Genomic DNA, 22035 nt, shown 5'->3' on the forward strand with positions numbered 1-22035 from the left:
CATCTTTTAGGAGGACAAAATTCAACCCATAACAGTGGCTAGGGTAGCCCATCCCCTCACCTTGTCCCCGAGTGCCAGGCAGAGAGGAAAACCCCAGGTGTCGAGTTCTGAGACCTGCGTTTGTATCTCAGCTCGGTCTGACTAACTTCACGACCTCCAGCAAGTCGTCCAAACTGTGAGCCCCAGATTCCACATCTGTAACACAGATTATGCCTACAATGCCTTCTCCCCACTGCTGTTGTGAGGATTCCAAGAGATGGTGTTAGTGGATCACTCTGTAAACACTAAACCTCCAGGCAAATTATCTATAGTCATTTCTTCAAACGAAGGGCCCAGCTTCAACCACCTGTGGCTATGAAAAAGGGGGCAAGTTTCCATCAATACTCTAATTGCAGCCAATGCATGCATTCCCCGTCTGCCCACACAGGAAGTTAGACCCCTCAAAGCACCTTTCTGTTATTTCTGGGGGTTCCCCTGGGCTATGTCACACGTGTTCTGGAACATGTTCCCCAGCGTCTGCTCTTCTTCCCCCTGAGTGACCAGGACTGGCTTCCCAGCTGTTGGAACTCTCAAGATCACCACTGCTCTGGTGCCATTGGGCCCTCCAGCTCAGGCCTTGCAAAAGGGGCCCACACTCCCCACCTTCTCCCCTGCGCCTCCTCATCCCCCTCCACACCTGGCTTAAGCTGGGCTATCACCTTTTAACTAGGCCTGGGTTGAAGTTTCAGGAGGGACGCTCAAAACAAGGAAACTTGGGGCTGCTTGTGGGCTGTTCAGTCAGGTCCCGGGGCTTGCCTCCCTGGGGCAGGACCTGCCCCACCAGGATGCTGTGGCCCCACCAGCAGGTGTGCTGTGAGCACACCTGTCCCCCGCCCGCCATGCAGGCCAGCCCTCCAGAGAGTCTGTGAGGGAAGGAGTTCCTCCACCCGTGGGAAGCAAACTCTGCCTCCCTATCCCTCAGTTCCTGTCCTAGGATGGGCCACTTTCCAGAAGGACTGGCAGTGGGAATTCCCACTCCACTTGGGGAAGTCCCCATCCTATCCCTTACCCATGGCCCGGCAGCATTGCTTCCTGACCCCAGTCACACAATTCCTCCTGCACATCATAGTCCAGAGGTTGCACATCAGGCACTCAGATCTGTTTCACTTGGGTCATGCAGTTTAAAAAATATATATGAGTTGTCACCAATATTCCCATTGAGATATTTTACATTAAAAAAAAATCAAAATTTCTGTCTTCTCTGGAAAACGACATTCAGCCTCTGGATCTGCACGTCAGCCATCACTGGAGCTCTGCTGCTGCCGCTGTAGTGGGGATGCGTGTCCCTCCAAATCTGTTGAAATGTGATCCCTGCTGTTGGAGGTGGGGCCTGGTGGGAGGTGTTGGGGTCATGGGGGCGGATCCTTCATGAACGTCGTGGTGCCCTCCTCAAAGAGATGAATGAGTTCTCGCTCTATTAGTGCCCAAGAGAGGCTGGTTGTTAAAAATACCCCGGCGCCTCCCAGCACGCTTGCTTCCTCTTGCCCCGCGATCTGCTCACATGGCTCCCCTCCGCTTTCCACTCTGAGTGGAAGCAGTGCAAGGCCCTCACTGGAAGGAGACGCCCGACCATGAACTTTCCAACCATCAGAATCGTGAGCCTAAATAAACCATCGTGTGTATAGACACCAGCCTCTGGTATTCCTTTATAGTAACACAAAATGGCTTAAGACACGGCTCCTTCCTCTAACTGGAGCTCATGTTCTCCAGTTTGCAGATGCCCACGGTCTCTTTTAGTCCTGTGTGTTGCTTTCCTGGGCCCTGCAGCCATCTGAATTAGTGGGGACCTGCATCTGCCGAGGGACCCAGAGGTCCGCTGCACAGAGCACTGGGCCAGAGCTCGCCCTGGCGCCATTCTCTCCTCCAGCGTCGGGAGGTGATTCTGTTTGTCCTTCCTGCTCTATGCCACTAGGAGCGTTCCTGCTCTTAGAAACACCTGCACAAAGAAGAATACAGCTTCACAGCAACAGGAGCCGGCAAGTGCTGGGTGCCCACAGGTCGCAGTAGAACTCACTCTCAATCCGTGTGGGAACAGGGATCACATCTTCCCGTTTTGTGCCATCTCCCGTGGGTACCATAAACAAAGTGACGGAGACTAGTTCCTTACACAAGCACGTACAACTGACCCTAGTTAGTGATGAGGACCCAGTCAAGTGGGAACAGTCTGCCCCACAGGTAAATTTCAGTTTCATCTCTCTCTCTCTTTTTTTTTTTTCTGAGACAGAGTCTCACTCTGTCACCAAGCGCCAGGCTGGAGTGCAATGGCGCGATCTTGGCTCACCACAACCTCCGCCTCTTGGGTTCAGGCAATTCTCCTGCCTCAGCCTCCTGAGTAGCTGGGATTACAGGCACGCGCCACTATGCCCAGCTAATTTTTTTGTATTTTTAGTAGAGACAGGGTTTCACCATGTTAGCCAGGATGGTCTCGATCTCTTGACCTCGTGATCCGCCCACCTCGGCCTCCCAAAGTGCTAGGATTACAGGCGTGAGCCACCACGCCCGGCCAGTTTCATCTCTTTTAGGAAGCCCCTGCTTGCAATTTTTGAGGAGTCTATTTTCTAGAAATGTCTCCATTAAATTATTTTTTAACCTTATGATTTGGGCACCTATTAACATCAGGTCGCAAGTTCCAGTGTTTCGACAGACTCCAAGGCGGAGCGTGGTAACAGATAGAGACGAAAACTTCAGAGGTGGATAGTCATAAGCCAATGATGGTGGGAGGCCAGGGGAATTTCCACAGCACTGGAACCTCCGACACACTGTGGGCAGAAGAGAGAGCATGAAAGAGGCGCACGTACTGAACTTCTCTTTGTGTAGGGGCACAGGGGCACTCTCTTGTTTGACCTTGAAATATTAAAAGAACCACAAAAAGGTATCTGCTTCAGGAAATCCCTCGTGCCCCCAGTGCTGAGGAGAGGAGGTGGACTCTGTCACAGAGCTCTGTCCCTTTAGGCCTGTTGACCTAAAGCATGGTCCCTACAGCATGGTTGTAGGGAGAGGTGCCTCTCCCTCGTTCCGTTTCTAATATCTTCCCCTCCTTGCTGCCTCACCCAGCCTACCTCCCCAGCTACACAGCCAATGCAGCCTTGACCCATTTAACCGAAATGTTGACAATGTTATGGGACAGCAAACGGAGAATTCCGAATTTTCTGCCTTAGAAGATCTAGCTTTCAGCTAGTTGCAGTGCCTCACACCTGTAATCCCAGCACTTTGGGAGGCCCACACGGATCACCTGAGGTCAGAAGTTTGAGACCAGCCTGGGCAACATGGTGAAACCCCGCCTCTACTAAAAATGCAAAAATTAGCCTGGCACAGTGGCGGGTGCCTATAGTCCCAGCTACTCGGGAGGCTGAGGCAGGAGAATCGCTTGAACCCAGAAGGCGGAGGTTGCAGTGAGGTGAGATTGCGCCACTGCACTCCAGCCTGGCAACAGAGCAAGACGCCATCTCACAAAATAGAAATAAAAATTTAAAAATACAGCTTTCTCATCTTCATCTAGGTTCTCCACACTGCCTCCAAGACCCTGGGGCCATACTTAACTCCTACCACCTAGAATCCTCCTTTTAAGCATTTTTTAATTCCTCAAATTTTAGACCCAAGGAGTGAGGCTCACACTTGCGCATATGACCTAGGCCTTAATATTCAGCCCACAACAAGACGATCACCGCTAGCAACAGAGCCCAGCTATCTGCAGCAGGAACACCCACCTCCAGCAATGTCAGACCTGCCCTGTGAACTAAAAAGTGATAATTCTGGACATGTGAACGGACTAGTCTAAGCTTTCCCGTCAGTGGAGGTCTGACAAGGCTCCTGGCTTCCTAACACCTGAAGGACTTTCATCAGCCAATTCAACTGAACTTTGCAAAGCCCTGTGCCCTCCTACGCCTCAAAGCCATACTCCCCAGTGTCAATGGACTATTCAGAGGAGAAGGGAACAGCAGCATTTATGGGGTGAGGATTTGGGTTCAAGTTCTTCTCTGCAACTTAAATTCTCTACAGCTCACTTCCCTCTCATGTCTGATCCATTAATACCTAGTCCTGGTAAATAGTCCTGTAAATTTGCACCCAAAGTTAGTTATTAACCAGCACCTAGACTGCATGGGTGTTATGGCAAGATGACTTAGGGTGATGACTTCCATGTGAGTTGAGCATAAACACCCTCCAGGAACATTCAGTCTGTGTCTCTGCAACATGACTGTCAACTCTAAGAAATGTTTCCAGGATTAAAAGGCTGGTTCCTTAGAGTTCCTAAGAGAGTAAGGTTAAGAGAAGGAACCTTAAGGCTCCTTCAAGAGAGTAAGGCCTATTGGCAATGAATCAGGAATATCCAGGGGGAGGCCTTTCAGAGAATCATGAATAAATATGACAAAAAGCAATCAATTTTAATTTTTATTAATTACTGAGTAATTTCCTATAGCATAATTATTAAATTATTAACAAATACCATGAATCAGGTTTATTTTATTATGAATTCTTTTAAATATACTTATTAATCTATTAGTAATAATTAATAATTATTAATTTACTTACTATGTGGATTAAGTAGTGCATAATGATGAAGTGGGTTGAAAGCAAATGACGGAACAAAACCAGAGGGATAAGCAACAAAAGACGTCTGCTTGCCATGGGGCTTCCCGAAAATCAGACTAAAACATTCTGCAACTGGAAAAGTCACGTTCTCTTCTGTAGTATGTTCTCTGCACAAATGTTTTAAAACTTCAAATCACCCTACATTTTTTTTTTTTTTTTTTTTTTTTTGGTACAGAGTCTTGCTCTATTGCCCAGGCTAGAGTGCAGTGGTGTGATCTCAGCTCACTGCAACTTCCACCTCCCAGGTGCAAGCGATTCTCCTGCCTCAGCCTCCCGAGTAGCTGGGACTACAGGCATCCGCCACCACGCCCGGCTGATTTTTGTATTTTTAGTAGAGACAGCATTTAGCCATGTTGGCCAGATTGGTCTCTAATTTCCGACCTCGGGTGATCCACCCACCTCAGCCTCTCGAAGTGCTGGGATTACAGGCGTGAGCCACCAGGCCCAGCTGTCCTACATGTTTTTTAAGGAGTAAATAATCGTTTGTGTAGATTTTAGTTTTTTGTTTTTGTAAAAAAAAAAAAAAAAAGTATAACATTTGGCCAGGCACAGCGGCTCATGCCTGTAATCCTGGCACTTTGGGAGGCAGAGGCAGGGGATCATGAGGTCAAGAGATTGAGACCATCCTGGCCAACACAGTGAAACCCCATATCTACTAAAAACACAAAAATTAGCTGGACATGGTGGTGAGCTAATCCCAGCTACTTGGGAGGCTGAGGCAGGAGAATCACTTGAACCCGGGAAGCAGAGGTGGCAGTAAGCCAAGATCAAGTTACTGCACTCCAGCCTGGGCGATAAAGCGAGACTCTGTTGAAAAAAAAAAGAAAAAGAAAAGAAAGAAAGAAATGCATAAATAAATGTATCCCTGCAATGGGGTATTATTCAGCCATAAAAAGGAATGAAGTTCTGACACAGGTGACAACATGGACGAGCCCTGGACACATGCTGCTAGGTGAAAGAAGCCAGACCCAAAAGGACAAACGCCGTGTGATTCTGCCCATACAAGGCACCTAGAATTGGCAACTTCATAGAAGCGGAGAGTAAAAGAGAGGTTACCAGGGTCTGAGGGGAGACAGAGTTGCTGTTCAGTGGATACAGAGTTTCTGTTTGGAATGATGAACATATTGAAAACATTTTCGCAATAGATGGTGGCAGTGGTTACGCAACGTTGTGAATATAATTAATGCCAGCGTAGGGTACCCCTAAAAATGGTTAAAATGGCAAATTTTATGTCTATTTCTTCACAATAAAAAAGCACAAATATTAAAATAAATAAAAGCTTGGAACACCTCCGGGCAGAGAGTTCTGCCTCGGGGTCTTTGACTGAAAAGACAGACGAAACATGTTCCCAAGACTTTTCATCCCAGACCACTTGTAAGTTCCTCTCCTCTGACTCCACGCCCCTCCCCACCATTCCACTCATCTTACGGCTCTGCTTCTGATCTCAGCCCCACCAAGAAAAGCTTCCAGAATCACAGAAACACATTCTGGGAAATGAGCTTTCTTAAAGCCTGTGCTTTTGGTTTTAATCAAATTAAGTATCTTGAAAGCAAAACTGCTATTTAAAGCAGGCTAAAATATAACTGCAACTTTAGGAAAACTTAATTACACGTGCTATCAATGACTGGCCCATAGTCAATCAATTTATATTTTCCTTTTCTCTCATTTCAGAAAGTAAGAACAAAGTGGCTTTGCTTAAATACAAAAAACTAGTCTCTCTCCTCATCTCATCTACTTCCTGGTATTAGATTGTCTTCCAGAATTAACCAAGAGGTCCCTAAAGCTGGCTCCAGAGACAGGATCCTCTGAGAATGTCTCTACTTTTTAATAAAACCACTCACATCAGGTTGGCCTTTGAAGTTTCCAGAGACACTGGCCAGTGCGGACTCCATCTCAAAAAAAAAAAAGTTTTCAGAGAAACAAAATCCCTTAGAAATTTTATTTGTGAACAAAGACCTTAAATTGGTAATTACGCATTTCACATAAGATGTGGGGGGCGGGGGTGGAGGCTTTTTGCCTCAGGTTAACATGCACAGCTTGAATTTGACTCAAGGTCACCAACTAACCCATGCTGAGAAGAACTTTCATGTGATAAAAAAGAAGTGAGTGTGAAATTTGCTACCAGAAAATGTTGATGGTTAATCTTCTGTCAACTTGGCTGGGCCTCAGTGTGCAGATAAGTGGCTTAACATGAATCTGGATGTTTCTGTGAGGGTCTTTGGATGAGATTAACCTTTAACTTGAGGGACTTGGAGTAAAGCAGATTGCCCTTCCCCATGTGGTGGGCCCCATCTAATCAGTTGAAGGTGTGAAAGGAAACTATCGAGGATGCCAAAAATCACTAAGCTAATGGGAGAAGTCAAGCTGGGAACCGCTTAGGGCAAACCTGCCTCCCATTCTATTCAAAGTCACTCCTCTGCTCACTGAGATAAATGCGTATCTGATTGCTTCCTTTGGAAAGGCTAATCAGAAATCTAAAGAATGTACCATTTGTCTCTCACCTACCTGTGACCTGGAAGCCCCCTGCCTGCTCCAAGGTGTCCTGCATTTCAAGGCCAAATCAATGTTTGTTTTACATATGTTGATTGATGTCTTGGGTCTTCCTAAAATGTATAAAACCAAGCTGAGCTCTAAGCACCCTGGTGGCACATGCCACCAGGACCTCCTGAGGCTGTGTCGCGGGTATGCATGCTCAACCTTGCAAAATAAACTTTCTATTTTTTTTTTTTTTTTTTTAGATGGAGTCTCGCTCTGTCACCCAGGCTGGAGTGCAATGGCATGATCTTGGCTCACTGCAACCTCTGACTCCCGGGTTCAAGTGATTCTCCTGTCTCAGCCTCCCAAGTACCTGGGATTACAGGCACCCACCACCATGCCTGGCTAATTTTTATAGCAAAATAAACTTTCTAAATTAACTTAGATCTGTCTCAAATGTTGGGGGTTCACAAAGGCCTGTATAGAACAAAAGACTGGCCTCCCCCGAGCAAGAAGGATTTTGGCAGCAGACAGCCTTCAGACCTGGACCATAGAATCCTCTCCTCCCTGAGTCTTCTGACTGCCGGCTCACCCTACAGACAGTGGACCTGCCAGCCTCCATAATCACGTGAGCCACTTCCTTAAAATAAATCTCTCTATATACCTAAATACACATTCTATTGGTTCTGTTTCCCTGGAAAACCCTGGCTAATACAAAGATCTAGGAACAAATCCTAAGTCCTCTGCTACAGATTTGCAGAATGATTTGAGTAAACCAATGAATCTCTCTGAGGCTAAATGTCTTCATCTGTGAAATGGAGATTTTTATATTACCTGGAAGTGTTCTGGGGGTAATGTAGGTAAAGAACATGAGATATCATGGGTGTTAAATAAACAGTAGCGTTTAAGAGGGAATGGCACAGACACAAAACTAAAGAAACCTCTTCCCCTTAAATAGCTTACAGCCTTGGGAAAGAGCTAAATAACAGTGGAAGCCATGTGTACTAAGACAAGCAGGACTGCAGATTCATGGTCTTGGGTACGACGGGAACTAGAACATGCCCCTCCAAAATATGCCACTTTGGCATCAGAATTGTGTTGAGCTGAAGGCAATTAGTTGTCTGCCATCCCCTATTCTATCTAAAAACAGGACATAAATTTCCATTGGCAAAGGTGTTTCCTTCTCCCATACCAGGAAGACAAATATTCCAGAGACAACTTTTAGCACCTGAGGCGACTCTTATCTGCCTAACAAATGTTATTAAACAACACTTGTTTATTACACATTTTCTCCCTTCGCCTTCCCGTAACTTACCTCCCGTCTCAGAAGCCCAAATTCCACTCTCCTTTGTCCAGCCTAAGATAGTACATAAGCCCCAAATTCTACGGCCTCTTCTAGTCACATTTCATTGTGAACTCCTGTGCTACCATGCATGATTGTATCTGTTTTTCTCTCTTGTTAGTCTTTTTTGTGTCAATTTAATTCACAGGGCCCCCAACCACTGAACATAGGGGAGTAGAGAAAAATGTATTTCCTCAACAAAATGTATTTATTCAAGTATGAATAAAAATATAGGAGATATTGCAATTAAGGTTTGGCCTCTGAACCAATAGTCCCAATCTCTAATCTCAAACTTATTTTCTTCCTCCTGAACTGATGGTATGTTGACCTAGAGATGATAAAGACAAAGTTATTTAGGAAGGTAATGCTGGCAGCCCATTGGTTGGAATAGCTGGAAAGGTTCCTTTAAGAGTGAAAGGATAGGTCGGGTGCGGTGGCTCACTCCTGTAATCCCAGCACTTTGGGAGGCCGAGGCAGGCAGATCACCTAAGGTCAGGAGTTCGGGACCAGCCTGGCCAACATGGCAAACCCTCGTCTCTACTAAAAATACAAAAAGTAGCTGGGCATGGTAGCACATGCCTGTAGTCTCAGTACTAGGGAGGCTGAGACAGGACAATTGCTTGAACCCAGGAGGGAGAGGTTGCAGTGAGCCAAGATCACACCACTGCACTCCAGCCTGGGCAACAGAGCAAGACTCTGACTCAAAAAAAAAAAAGTGAAAGAATCCTAATTACAGGTAGATTATCATCAGTTTTCCAGTTTTGCCAGCTGTTGAAATTAGGTGTATTGAATAAAATGCATCAGGCTGAAAGCCTGTGCAGCTTCTTTCAAATCCCAGCTCTGTTTCCTAGCAGCTGACATTGGAGAAGTTATTATCCTCCAAGCTTCATTTTGTTCATCTGTAAAATTCAGTGACTAGCACATAAAAGGAACACAGCAAATGCTTTGGTGTCACTGAACATGCAGATAAATGAACGATTAACAGTCAATGAATTGAAAATAGTTTACCAAACCCAGGCTTGGAAGATTCAAAACAGAAGCGGTGATGTTGACAGAGTTTTGTGTTTTAATGGATGACAGTCTGTAGAAAAAGGGGATTGATTCTGGAAAAGGGGAAAGAGCTTCAGAAACACTGGGAAGCTCCTGGCTTTGGGCGTTTGATCTTGTTGAAATATTTAAGCCTCAACATACTTTCTCAACCTCATTTTTAGTGAAGGAAGGAAGTTATATTAAAGAGAGCAAGAGGAAAACCGTGCCTCAACAACCAGAGTCAATCCAGTGTCCACCACACTCAGGGTGACAGATTGGTCAAGGCAATGCGACACAGATGGCCCTGACGTCAGGATTTTTCTGTGCTGACCTGAGATGCTTCTGGGTGAACCCATCAGACAAGATGCTTTCTCAGACTCAAGTTCAACCATGTGGGCCTCAGAGAACAAATAACAGAGTGTTTGTTGTTCCAGCTAGTACCCAGGGAGGAGTCGCCTGTGAGCACGCCTTTGCATGCACAGCCATGGGGATTTTCCCAGCTCTGGTTCTCCAGTTCATGCGAATGAACACAAAAGGGATCACAAAAGTCTGAAGAACGTGCGCTCTTTTCTTGTGTTTTCCGGCACAGGTGCTGGTGTATTGAAAGCGAGAGCAAGGGGCAGCCTGCTGGCCAACGAGGCAATGAACAAGACCGGCACGTGGGCCCTGGCCCCTGTCCTAGAGCACAGAATGGAGAGGGGATTTCTCCATCACTCTCTCAGTTCCCAACTTCAGCCCAGCTGTCCCACCCTCCGTCCTGAGAGGTCTTCTTAGCTGAGTCATAAGGACAAACTCTAGGATGTCTCCAGAGCTAGGAAGAAGTTGTGTAATATCAGCGTTTTTTAAGTACTTTTAGAAACTGGTGACATCCATTTGACAAAAAATTTAAGGTACAGTGATTCCTTTCACTTGCTGCTGTTGACTTTTCAACAAAAGGCAATCTAGGATCCTTACCATCAAGGATGCATTTACAACCTCCTTGTGGAGTCCAACTTAAAAAATAAGAGACATGCAAGGATTACACCTATATAATTAATTTTTAAATTAGATTGAGAGCAAAAACATTTATTGAGCATGTACTATGCTCCTGGTACCTGCAGAGGCACATTTACCTATTCCTCTGATTAAACTGTCCTGAAAAGTGAGATAGTACCTGCATTTTACAAAAAAACAGCTTTATGCTCAGAATGGTTAAGTAATGACAGGGTTCAGGATACGCTATCCCAAAATGTGGTAACTTGACACAATGAACATCTTAAGCTGAAAGAATCTGAGCTGGCACGTGCAGGAAGCTCTTTCTCACCTTTCCTGTTGCCTTTCCTCCTGAATCAGGTCATAAACCCGAGGATCTTCTGACCTTCTCGTGAAGCAGGTCATCATTAGACCCTCCCGTAAGCGGTGTCCTCCTAGACCTGGAGAAAGGAAACATCCTTATTTCCGAAAATAGGACCACAGAGAAGAAGCTGAACAAACAAGGCCTTGCTCAGTTTCCCCCAGTTTATTACCGTCAGCTCACACTCTTTCCCCAGTCACCTTTCCGGGCACCTGGCCACCCTTCATCAAACCCGCTACACAAAAGAAGCCAGGCTGAGCTGTCTCTTTGGGTCTTCATTTCCTTACCAAGGCTCCCGTGTCGTGTAAAACTTCGATTAGATTAAGTGAACGTGTATGCTTTTCTCTTCTTCATCTGTCTTTTCTTGTATGGGCCTCAGCCCTGAACCTGGGATAGTCCTCCCGTACAGTGACTACATAAGGGTCTTCTCGTCCAGAGCTTCCGATTCCAAATCCAGGAGTCTTTCTGCTATATCAAACCTAATGATAAATATTCAATGTTGTATAAAAGAAGGGTCCCTGTAGTTTAGTGCATCCACAGAACCAACTTGGCTCACCCTGCTCCGACCTGAGGAAGCATAAGGCCTTTATAAGCACAACTTGACTGCACTCCACCGGCATAAATCCCAGTCAGACCATCAACCCTCTTCCCCATCCCCATCCTCTGGCCGTTCAATAAAAGGGATCTGCCCTCCTAAGGGAATGTTCATTTTGCCACCAACAGGGAGCACAGGCCCTTTCTAAAAGCACTGTTTGCTGTCCAGTAACACCTCTGTGGAATCTTGTAACACATGGCAATTCTGTGGCAGGGTATCTGTGTTGGTTTTGTTTTCACAGAGTGGTCACAAAGCTGAGTTCAAGGTGAGAAGCGAAAAAAAATGAAATGGATGGTAGCTTTTTTTCACATGACTTTTCACTGCCGTGACCCAGCACGGTCAGCCCCCTGCGCCTGCTCCGTGGTGCAGGCTTGCCACGACACACACTCGTGGTATTCACTAGTGCATGTCACATGGACAAGTGAGTGTCAACAAGAGATGCGCCTCCTCTATGTATCGTGTTGTTCATGTCCAAACTCGCTCATCCCACACTCACGTTTCACTCTCAGCTCATCACTTTGTTCATGTTAAGATTCAACTGGAAATACTGTTTTCACAGGGTCTGGAATTTTAATGAGCCTAAGGATTCCTGATGGTTTTGCTGACTTTATTTGTGGGGTTCTCAAAAGGGAATCTCACAGTGTAATTAACAGCAAGGAGTAAGCATTTTCTTACCTACAAAACCAAAGTTATATGTGTGGGACACAGATGTGAGGTAGGGGCCGGGCGTGGTGGCTCACACCTGTAATCCCAGCACTTTGGGAGGCTGAGGCAGGCGGATCACCTGAAGTCAGGAATTCAAGACCAGTCTGACTATTCAAGACCAACATGATGAAACTCCCACTCTACTAAAAATGCAAAAATTAGCCGGCATGGTGGTACACACCTGTAGTCCCAGCTACTCAGGAAGCTGAGGCAGGAGAATCACTTGAACCCAGGAGGCAGAGGTTGCAGTGAGCCAAGATTGTGCCATTGCACTCCAGCCTGGGTGACAAGACGGGGAGAGCAAAACTCCATCTCAAAAAAAAAAAAAAAAGTGAGACTTGGAGCAGAAAGAGAGCAGTACTCATACCACACTGGGCAGTGGCGCTTAGAGAATGCGAAAAAACAAACAACTGAAAAACCCACCTCGATGCAAAAACCAGCTAGAATGGAGGTGGTTTTCTATGCTTTTCGAAACTAAAAAACAGCTTGCACTCAGGCCACGTGGAAATTGTAGCCTTGGGGGTCTTGTTGACTGCAAGAATTTCAGCCTTGCCTTAAGTGTTACTCAAAAGGTCAATGTTACCAAATCAACACAGACAGACACACTTTAAAAATGGTTCCTGGAGTTGCAGGGAGCTCCACTTTCATTCACCTCTAGCTCAGTGCCATACAGTTAGTGTTCAATGTCCTTCTAAGAAAAGAACTGAGGCGGGTTATTATTAATGGTGAAAAACCAATATGCAGAAATACAAAGGGCCATAAAAGATAGTAAAGGACATTTCTACTACAACAAGAGTCCTTAACCATACCTTACTCCAGCCTCAGGGCTTCTGAAAACCTCCTTAAACTGAGAAACGCAAACACTTGTATGTGGGCCCATAATAGAGGTAGGTGAGGGCCACAGGTCTCCTTAACTTCATTACCAGGTGCTATGCTACAATGAAAGCAAGTCTCAGGCTGAATGCAGCCATAAAATAAATATTCAGAAGCCAGCAGGCTCAAAAACGTGGTACAGCCAGTTCTGTAAACTCAACCAAGTACTGGGGCTTTGCTCTGCTGGCACACTGACAGGAGACTTGCATAACAGGTCACTTAAGGCAGATGCGACAGTATTTGAACAGCACGATTTAGCTTCGAGGCTAGTCAGGGTCAGGTGCAGGAACCTTCGTACGAGCTGCGGATAAAAGTCCTGATTCAAATCCTGAATCAGAGACAACATCTGAAAGGGCATATGTCACCCACTAGGCTTTCTAGGTTGCAATACCTGGTCCATGCAAGGAGATACAATCTGATACAGTGCTTCCAGTCAGTCCATAACATTTGGAACAGCTGTACTTCGCCTACTTTCACCTACTTCAGTGAAAATTACGTCTAAAGTCCATTATGCCAGATAGCAGAGCTGTTGGTGCTCTTTGAGAACAGTGGAAGTTCTTACAGCTGACTCTAGAGCAGGAGCTTCTTTTTTTTTTTTTTTAATTGCATTTAAGGTTTTGGGGTACATGTGAAGAACATGCAAGATAGTTGCATAGGTACACACATGGCAGTGTGATTTGCTGCCTTCCTCCCCTTCACCTATATCTGGCATTTCTCCCCATTCTCTCTCTTCCCAACTCCCTACCCCCCACTGTCCCTTCCTTATTTCCCCCCAACAGACCCCAGTGTGTGATGCTCCCCTCCCGGTGTCCATGTGTTCTCATTGTTCAACAACCACCTATGAGTGAGAACATGTGGTGTCTGATTTTCTGTTCTTGTGTCAGTTTGCTGAGAATGATGGTTTCCAGGTTCATCCATGTCCCTACACAGGACACAAACTCATCATTTTTGATGGCTGGATAATATTCTATGGTGTATATGTGCCACATTTTCCCCGTCCAGACTATCATTGATGGGCATTTGGGTTGGTTCCAGGTCTTTGCTATTATAAACTGTGCTGCAATGAACATTTCATGTGAATGTGTCCTTATAGTAGAACGATTTATAATCCTTTGGATATATACCCAGTAATGGGATTGCTGGGTCAAATGGAATTTCTATTTCTAGGTCCTTGAGGAATCGCCACACTGTCTTCCACAATGGCTGAACTAATTTACACTCCCACCAAGTGTGTAAAAGTGTTCCTATTTCTCCACATCCTCTCCCGCATCTGTTGTCTCCAGATTTTTTAATGATCACCATTCTAACTGGCGAGAGATGGTATCTCAATGTAGTTTGGATTTGCATTTCTCTAATGACCAATGATGATGAGCATTTTTTCATATGTTTGTTGGCCTCATGTATGTCTTCTTTTGTAAAGTGTCTGTTCATATCCTTTGCCCACTTTTGAATGGGCTTGTTTGTTTCTTTTCTTGTAAATCTGTTTCAGTTCTTTGTAAATTCTGAATATCAGTCCTTCGTCAGATGGGTAGACTGCAAAAATTTTTTCCCATTCTGTTGGTTGCCAATTCACTCTAATGACTGTTTCTTTTGCCATGCAGAAGCTGCGGAGTTTGATTAGGTCCCATTTGTCTATTTTGGCTTTTGTTGCCAATGCTTTTGGTGTTTTGGTTATGAAGTCCTTGCCTATACCTACGTCCTGAATGGTTTTGCCTAGATTTTCTTCTACAGTTTTTATGGTGTTAGGACCTTCTTTTTTTTTTTTTTGAGACGGAGTTTCGCTCTTGTTACCCAGGCTGGAGTGCAATGGCGCGATCTCGGCTCACCGCAACCTCCGCCTCCTAGGTTCAGGCAATTCTCCTGCCTCAGCCTCCTGAGTAGCTGGGATTACAGGCACGTGCCACCATGCCCAGCTAACTTTTTGTATTTTTAGTAGAGACGGGGTTTCACCATGTTGACCAGGTTGGTCTCAATCTCTCGACCTTGTGATCCACCCACCTCAGCCTCCCAAAGTGCTGGGATTACAGGCTTGAGCCACCACACCCGGCCAGGACCTTCTTAATAGTCTTTTGGGTCGGGCACAGTGGCTCATGCCTGTAATCTCAGCACTTTGGGAAGCTGAGGCAGGAGGATCACCTGAGGAGTTTGAGACCAGCCCAACCAACATGCAGAAACCCTGTCTCTACTAAAAATACAAAATTAGCCAGGCATGGTGGTGCATGCCTAGGATGCTAGCTACTCGGAAGGCTGAGGCAGGAGAATTGCTTGAAACTGGAAAAAGGAAGTTGCAGTGAGCCGGGATCGCACCACTGCACTCCAGCCTGGCGATAGAGCAAGACTCTGTCTCAAAAAAACAAACAAACAACAACAACAAAAAAAAACAGAGATAGATACCACTACCTACACCGACATTTTAAAACATGAATTGAGACAATATAACATTTTTTGTTAGGATCTTTGACTGTTTCTTGCCAGAGTCCAGACTGGGGACCCGGGCCTATGCCTGGGCTCAAGGCTTAGGAAAGTCCTCTCTCTTTCCTGCCCTTCTGGACTGGAGTCTTTGTCAGAATCTGCCCATCTTCAAACAGTTATGGCCTTCTCTTCTTGCCTGCGATTTCCATCAAACCATTTCCTACTTATGAAGTAGGTAATGGTTACCAGGGTTGGAGTTCAGTTCTTTAAAGGGTTTATCAGGGGAACTAAGCAGAACATTTTTTATTTTTTTGTTTCAAGCTGTCAGTTCCAAGGCCAGCATGATATCTTGATAGCTCTTAAATGTTCTGCTCTTCTTTGATTTGCTATGAAGGCACAAAATATTAACTCTATTTATGCCAGCCAAAATACCATCATAAATACTACATATGGAGGGTCCTCGACAGACAGCCTCAGTGCCCAAACTTTAGAAAGGCCCCCTCAACCCTCTTTTTAACAGGCCTCATCCTTGGACTCCAGCCTGCCTAGTTCAGTTTTAGCAAGGATCCTGCTAAGCCAATTTAGTGAGAATCCCCCAACCTTGACCTCTAATCACTCTGGTCTGCCTTCAGCAAGAATCCTGCTAAAGTCAGTTTAGCAAGAATTCCCCTCCCCTTGATATTTTCTTGGTAATTACTTCTCTTAAAAATGTTCTACCCATCAATCTCCCTGGCCCCCATCCAATCCTTGATATGGCCTAAATAACTTTAATATCATGCTGCCGGACTGAGGATTTTCAGAACTCTAGTTGAGAAGCTGGCAGACTCATGAAACTGCTAACCCATGATCAAGCAAAACAAGAATTAATTACGTAGGACTGAATCAACTAAAGAAGGATTATAATTGTATGGCTTTTTGTTTGGAACACTGTTTGTTCTTTAATGTTCTATTTTCTGGACATAAGGAATTCCTTTTTCTCCTAAGTTAGCTGTAATATGTAACAATTTAGTAGATATATTTCTATAACAAAAATGGAACATTTATCTTTTTTCCTGACTAATCCTTCCATAATTCAGAAACTATTACTGAGTATTTTTATGTTCGTGGTTGTATTAGTGTGTTCTCAGATTGCCATAAAGAACACCTGAGACTGGGTAATTTATAAAGACAAGAAGTTTAACTGGCTCACGGTTCTGCAGGCTGTACAGGAAGCCTGGCAGCTTCTGCTTCTCAGGAGACCTCAGGAAACTTCAGGTCATGGTAAAAGACAAAAGGGGAGTGAGGTGCGTCATATATCCAGAGCAGAAGGAAGAGAGAGACAGAGTGGAGAGGTGCTACACACTTTAAACAACCAGATCTCACAATAACTCACTGACCACCACAAGAGCAGCATCAAGCGGACAATGCTAAACCATTCATGAGAAGCTGTCCCCACAATCCAATCCCCTTCCCGCAAGCCTCACCTCCAACATTGGGAGATTACAACTGAACGTGAGATTTGAGTGGGGACACAGATCCAAACCATATCCATGACGATATAATATTTGATATGGGTTCAATAAGAATCTATCCTTTTTGTGACAGAACATAATTTTAAAAGTTGTTTTTACGATGGTCAAAGTTAAAAAGACTGAACACACCAAGTTTTGACAAGAATGTGAAGGAATTGACACCTTCATACATTGCTGGTGAGAATGTTAGATAATACAACCATTTTGTCAAAGTTCGGTAGCTTCTTTGAAATTTAGATATATACTTATTTTATGATCCCAGATATTTACCTAAGAGAAATGGAAGCTTACAGCCACACAAAGACTTGTAGATAAATGTTCACAGAAGCTTTGTTTTTAATAACCCAAAACAGACCTAATGGCCTTCAACGGTCCTTGAATGGACAAAAAGACTATGCTATATATATACAATGGAATACTACTTGGCAATATAAAGAAATAAATTATTGGTACACAGAACAACACAGCTGAATCTCAAAATAATTATGCTAAGTGGGAAAAGCTAGAGAAAAAAGAGTTCTCTTTTTTTTTTCTTAGAGACAGAGTCTTGCTCTGTCAGTCAGGCTGGAGTACAGTGGCATGATCGCAGCTGAGTGCAACCTCTGTCTCCCGGGTTCAAGTGATTCTCCCCTCTCAGACTCCCAGGTAGCTGGGATTACAGGTGCCCACCACAACAGCCAGCAAATTTTTGTATTTTTAGTAGAGACAGGTTTTCACCATGTTGGACAGACTGGTCTCGAACTTCTGATCTCAGGTGATCCTCCCACCTCAGCCACCCAAAGTACTGGGATTACATGCATAAGTCACTGTGCTCGGCCAGAGAAAAAGAGTTCTTAATGTATGTTGTCAGTTATATAAAATTCTATGAAATGCAAACGAATTGATAGTAGCAGAAATCAGATCAGGGGTTGCCTAAGAAAAGGAGAGATGTGGGCAGGAGAGAGGGAGGAATTAGCGAGGAGTACAAGGAAACTTTCGTGTGTGATAGCTATGCTGTCTCACTATCTTAATTGTGGTGATGGTTTCATAGGTATATATAATATAACCAAACTTATCAAATCGTACACTTGAAATACATGCACTTTTTTTATTATGTCAATTATATTTCAATTACTCTCAAAATATTCACCACTTTGTGCTCAACACCCTATTTCTCCAGTTTGAAAAGTCCCTTCTATGGTTACCAACCTACCAACCTGCCAACCTGGTTATTGGATGACAACCTCAGTATTCCAGTTCACAGCTTGATTATTACCTCTTCTAAGCATCTATTACAAAAGGTCAGTCATCTCCAGATGCTAAAATGAGTTAGGAAACTAGACTAGAAGGGGTGAGGGAGGGCGCCAACAAGGACCTGCGGAAAGTGAGTGGGACAGATGTGGGTTCAAGACGAAGTGCTGCTACTTACAGCTGTGTGATCTGAGCAAGCTTCTTAACCCCTCAAAATCTATTCCATAGGGGCCTTTGGTCATAAGCATCAGAAACTGATTTGAGCTAACTCGAACCAAAAAAGAACTTACAGAAGAACTGGGAGTGCTCATGAGACATAAGCTGAATGAATGCTATATATTGCTGCGTAACAGATGTAGTGGCTTAAGGCAATGATTCCCACTCCCCTCCCCAACGCCGCCGCTCCCTCCAAGACAATGATTTCTTATTGCTCATAATTCTGTGGGTTAACTGGGCAGCTTCCCCTTCTAGTTTTGCCTGGCTTGCTCATGCAGCTGCATTCAGAGAAAGCACTTGGGCCAGAAGGTCAACGATGGTCATACTCACATCTCTGGAATGTGGTACTGGTTGCTGGCTGGGGCATCTTCTTTGTTCTTCTTCTGGCTTTTTATCCTCCAGTGCAGCCAGACCTGCTCACTTCAGGGACTTTTTTTTTTTTTTTTGAGACGGAGTTTCGCTCTTGTTACCCAGGCTGGAGTGCAATGGCACGATCTTGGCTCACCGCAACCTCCGCCTCCTGGGTTCAAGCAATTCTCCTGCCTCAGCCTCCTGAGTAGCTGGGATTACAGGCATGCACCACTATGCCCAGCTAATTTTTTGTATTTTTAGTAGAGACGAGGTTTCACCACGTTGACCAGGATGGTCTCGATCTCTCGACCTCGTGATCCACCCGCCTCGGCCTCCCAAAGTGCTGGGATTACAGGCTTGAGCCACCGCGCCCGGCCTCACTTCAGGGACTTTAAAGGACAATGTTCCAAATGGCTGAAGGCAGAATTCACCAGACCTCTTGAGTCTGGCCTCTAAAACTCACATATTTCTTCTGGCTCATTTTGTAAACCAGAGTAATTCACAAGACCATCTTAAATTCTGGGGAGTGAAGAAATAGACTGTGGCACCGGATAAAAAGGATGGCTTAGTCACATGGCAAAAGGTGTGCTAAAAAGAGAGGGGTGCACAGCCACTGTTAAATAAACTTTGGGGAGGCCATTGTTTTGGACTGAATTCCTGCATTGGGTCCCAAGAGGCCAACCCAAAATGGAGTCACTCATGTTAAGTGCCATGTAATCAAACTGAAACTTTAAAAAGTAGGAAAATCCCAAGACAGGCCAGGTTGCCAAAAAAGAAAAGGAGCCCAGTCAACCTTAATCGGCATGATAAAGGAAGTTCCCTCTGCTTTAAGCTACACAAGGAACGTAACCTAAAGTAACCAAGATAACCTGAAGTAACCAGGTAAGCGGATATTAACCAATATGCTTTTTGTACTATGGTGTTTCCTTGTTCCTGCTCAAACCACCTTACAAAATCCTACCATTCTGTCACTCTCAATGGAGCTCTTGTCTGTTCTATTGACTAAGCGGGTCAGTTTACGAATTGCTAATAAAAGCCAATTAGGCTGGGTGCGGTGACTCACACCTGAAATCCCAACACTTTGCGAGGCTGAGGCAGGTGGCTCGCTTCTGCCTAGAAGTTCAAGACAAGCCTGGGCAATATAGTGAAATCCCATCTCAAAAAAAAAAAAAAAAAAAAAAAAATTCAGCGGGGCGTGGTGGCACACGCTTACAGTCCCAGCCACTGAGGAGGTTGAGGTGGGAGGATCACTTGGGACTGGGGACTCAAGTCTGCAGTGAGTGACAGAGCAAGGCTCTGTCTAAAGATAGATAGGTAGACATAATTATTATAACTGATAAGTAAATGAAATAACACACTTGAAATGCCTAATTTATAAAAGGCATTTGTTGAAAGGGCACCTAATATTAACGTCATTATGGTTATGAACAGGGATATCTAAAAGAAAGTCTCTTGTTCAAGAATATTTGTCATGGTGACATCTTTGGTGGAGGCTGCAGGGTATATGACAAGGAACTGAGTTTTGTTGTCAAACTTTTGGGAGAAAGACTTGCTTATTCTTTCCTCTTATAAGCCCACAAATGCAACTGGGGTAAGGAATTCAACAAAATGAGATTGTATTTGATTTGCCTTAAAATTTGTGTTTATAAATGTGTACACTGACCAGTGTCCAGTCAGCAGACCAGAAACTACTCTAGGAATTTCAAGTAAAAGAAAGTTAACCTAGGAAACGGTCTGCAAATGTGTTGAAGGGCTGGAGAAGAATCAAAGCGGGAAGCTGGGATCACACGGAGATTAGTAACTGCAGAGAGCCACTACCATCCTAAGGCTGACTGAGCAAAAGGAAGAATGCTGTGTGATCCAGACGGAGTCGGTGACTGCTCTGTGGCTGAGGCTGCTGCGATACCCGCTGCTCCTGGAAACCTTTCAGGAAGCCGGGAAGCTAAACTCCCACCAAGGGCTGCCCGTCACTGACGCTGACGCTGCGGGACCCAGGGCCCAGGAACGCCCTGCTGCAGAGGCTGCAAGAGCACCCCCTGCCCCCACTGCTGTTGAAACTCACCTGAACAGAAACTCACTCGTCACCTACTGCCGCTGCTACGCTGCCACTGCCAGAGACTTCAACAGAAGGAGAAATGAAAGAGCTTCCTCCTCCCTCATACCCTCCTTCCAAGCTCCCACCGGTGTCTCTCATTGGCAGAGGCTATTGGGAAATGAGCCGGCTGGGGATTCTGGGAAATGTAGTTCGCAGGCTTCCAGCTCCTGCAGAGAAGGGCAGGGAGAGTGGTGAGGTGCTGAGAGCCAGCAGGCAAATAGGCAGCGCCGTGTGAAATGCAGACGTTTCACATAGTGCTCCTGCGTGTGCGCATCTCCAGATGCTTTTCGTCTGGGTCCCTTTGAAGCAGAGCGAATGTAGGTTGAATGTGTCAAAATTCTTAATGGAATACTGTCACACCACATTTAACCATCTGACAATCAAATCCCTTTTCCTTCTGGCCATTTACCCCTTTCCTCCTCGGGTTTGGCATCAGATGTGTAAATTCTGGCAAAACAAACAAACAAACTTTGCGTTTCACACTCCACTTTGCAGAATACCCTTGGAATCTTTCTAGTCTCCTGCCTCTTATCCACTTGAAAGTGCTTCATTAAACACCTGATGGGTTGATGGGTTGTATATATTGTATGGGGCATCTTATGCAAAGGGATACATAAATTCCTTGCATTCCCTGAAATAATCTCAAAAGATGCTCCTGGTTTTTTCTTCAAAATTGTCCACAATTTTTTATTTTATCTATGATTACACATGTAGTCTGCTACATCTGTGATAATGCAAAAGGCTATTCTATTAAACCAGCCATGACTGTCCCTTATGAAATGAGGTCACTTCCTCTTTAGACCTGAGCACTGAGAACATTAGATTATTCTTAGATTTTCTCTTAGGTTTATTGAGCGTGATTGTTCCTTCATGGGCTCAAATCATGCTGCTGTCTCCAAGAACAGCCCTGGAGAAAGGGTGATTGGGAGGATGCGACAGCTCAGAACCACTCTGACAAATGAGGCATGGTCAGAGCTCCGGAGGAAACTTCGTTCCTATCCCAGAATTGATTTCTCAGGTAAAATCGGGTGACAACAAGGAGGGTAGACATAAAGACAGAAAGTGTAGGGAGGCTTGTTTTGCAAGGGACAGTCCCGTGGCCTTGTCAGGGAGCCTCCTGTCTGCCTCTGCACCTGGCCGAGTCACCCAGTGACTCATAGGCCCCTCCCATGGCAGTGACAGATGCATGAGGCAGAGGTAGGGAAAGATGCAGGGGTGGTCATTGGTCCAGGAGAGAGT

The 22035-nt window shown here is 45.1% G+C and overlaps 1 long non-coding RNA gene across 1 annotated transcript in view; it reads right to left on the reverse strand.

The window, feature by feature from the left end:
• LOC141584039 (uncharacterized) overlaps nucleotides 1-20897 on the reverse strand; it is a 44428-nt gene extending 23531 nt beyond the window's left edge. The window contains exons 1-5 of the long non-coding RNA XR_012516933.1: nucleotides 20764-20897; nucleotides 11096-11287; nucleotides 10779-10887; nucleotides 1049-2798; nucleotides 61-195 (exon numbers count right to left, since the gene is read on the reverse strand). This is a non-coding gene — a long non-coding RNA (uncharacterized LOC141584039). The remainder of the gene's footprint in view (nucleotides 1-60; nucleotides 196-1048; nucleotides 2799-10778; nucleotides 10888-11095; nucleotides 11288-20763) is intronic.
• Between the last annotated feature and the right edge of the window lie 1138 nt (nucleotides 20898-22035).

Source organism: Saimiri boliviensis, chromosome 3 (assembly GCF_048565385.1).
Source record: "Saimiri boliviensis isolate mSaiBol1 chromosome 3, mSaiBol1.pri, whole genome shotgun sequence".
Classification (NCBI taxonomy): Eukaryota; Metazoa; Chordata; class Mammalia; order Primates; family Cebidae; genus Saimiri; species Saimiri boliviensis.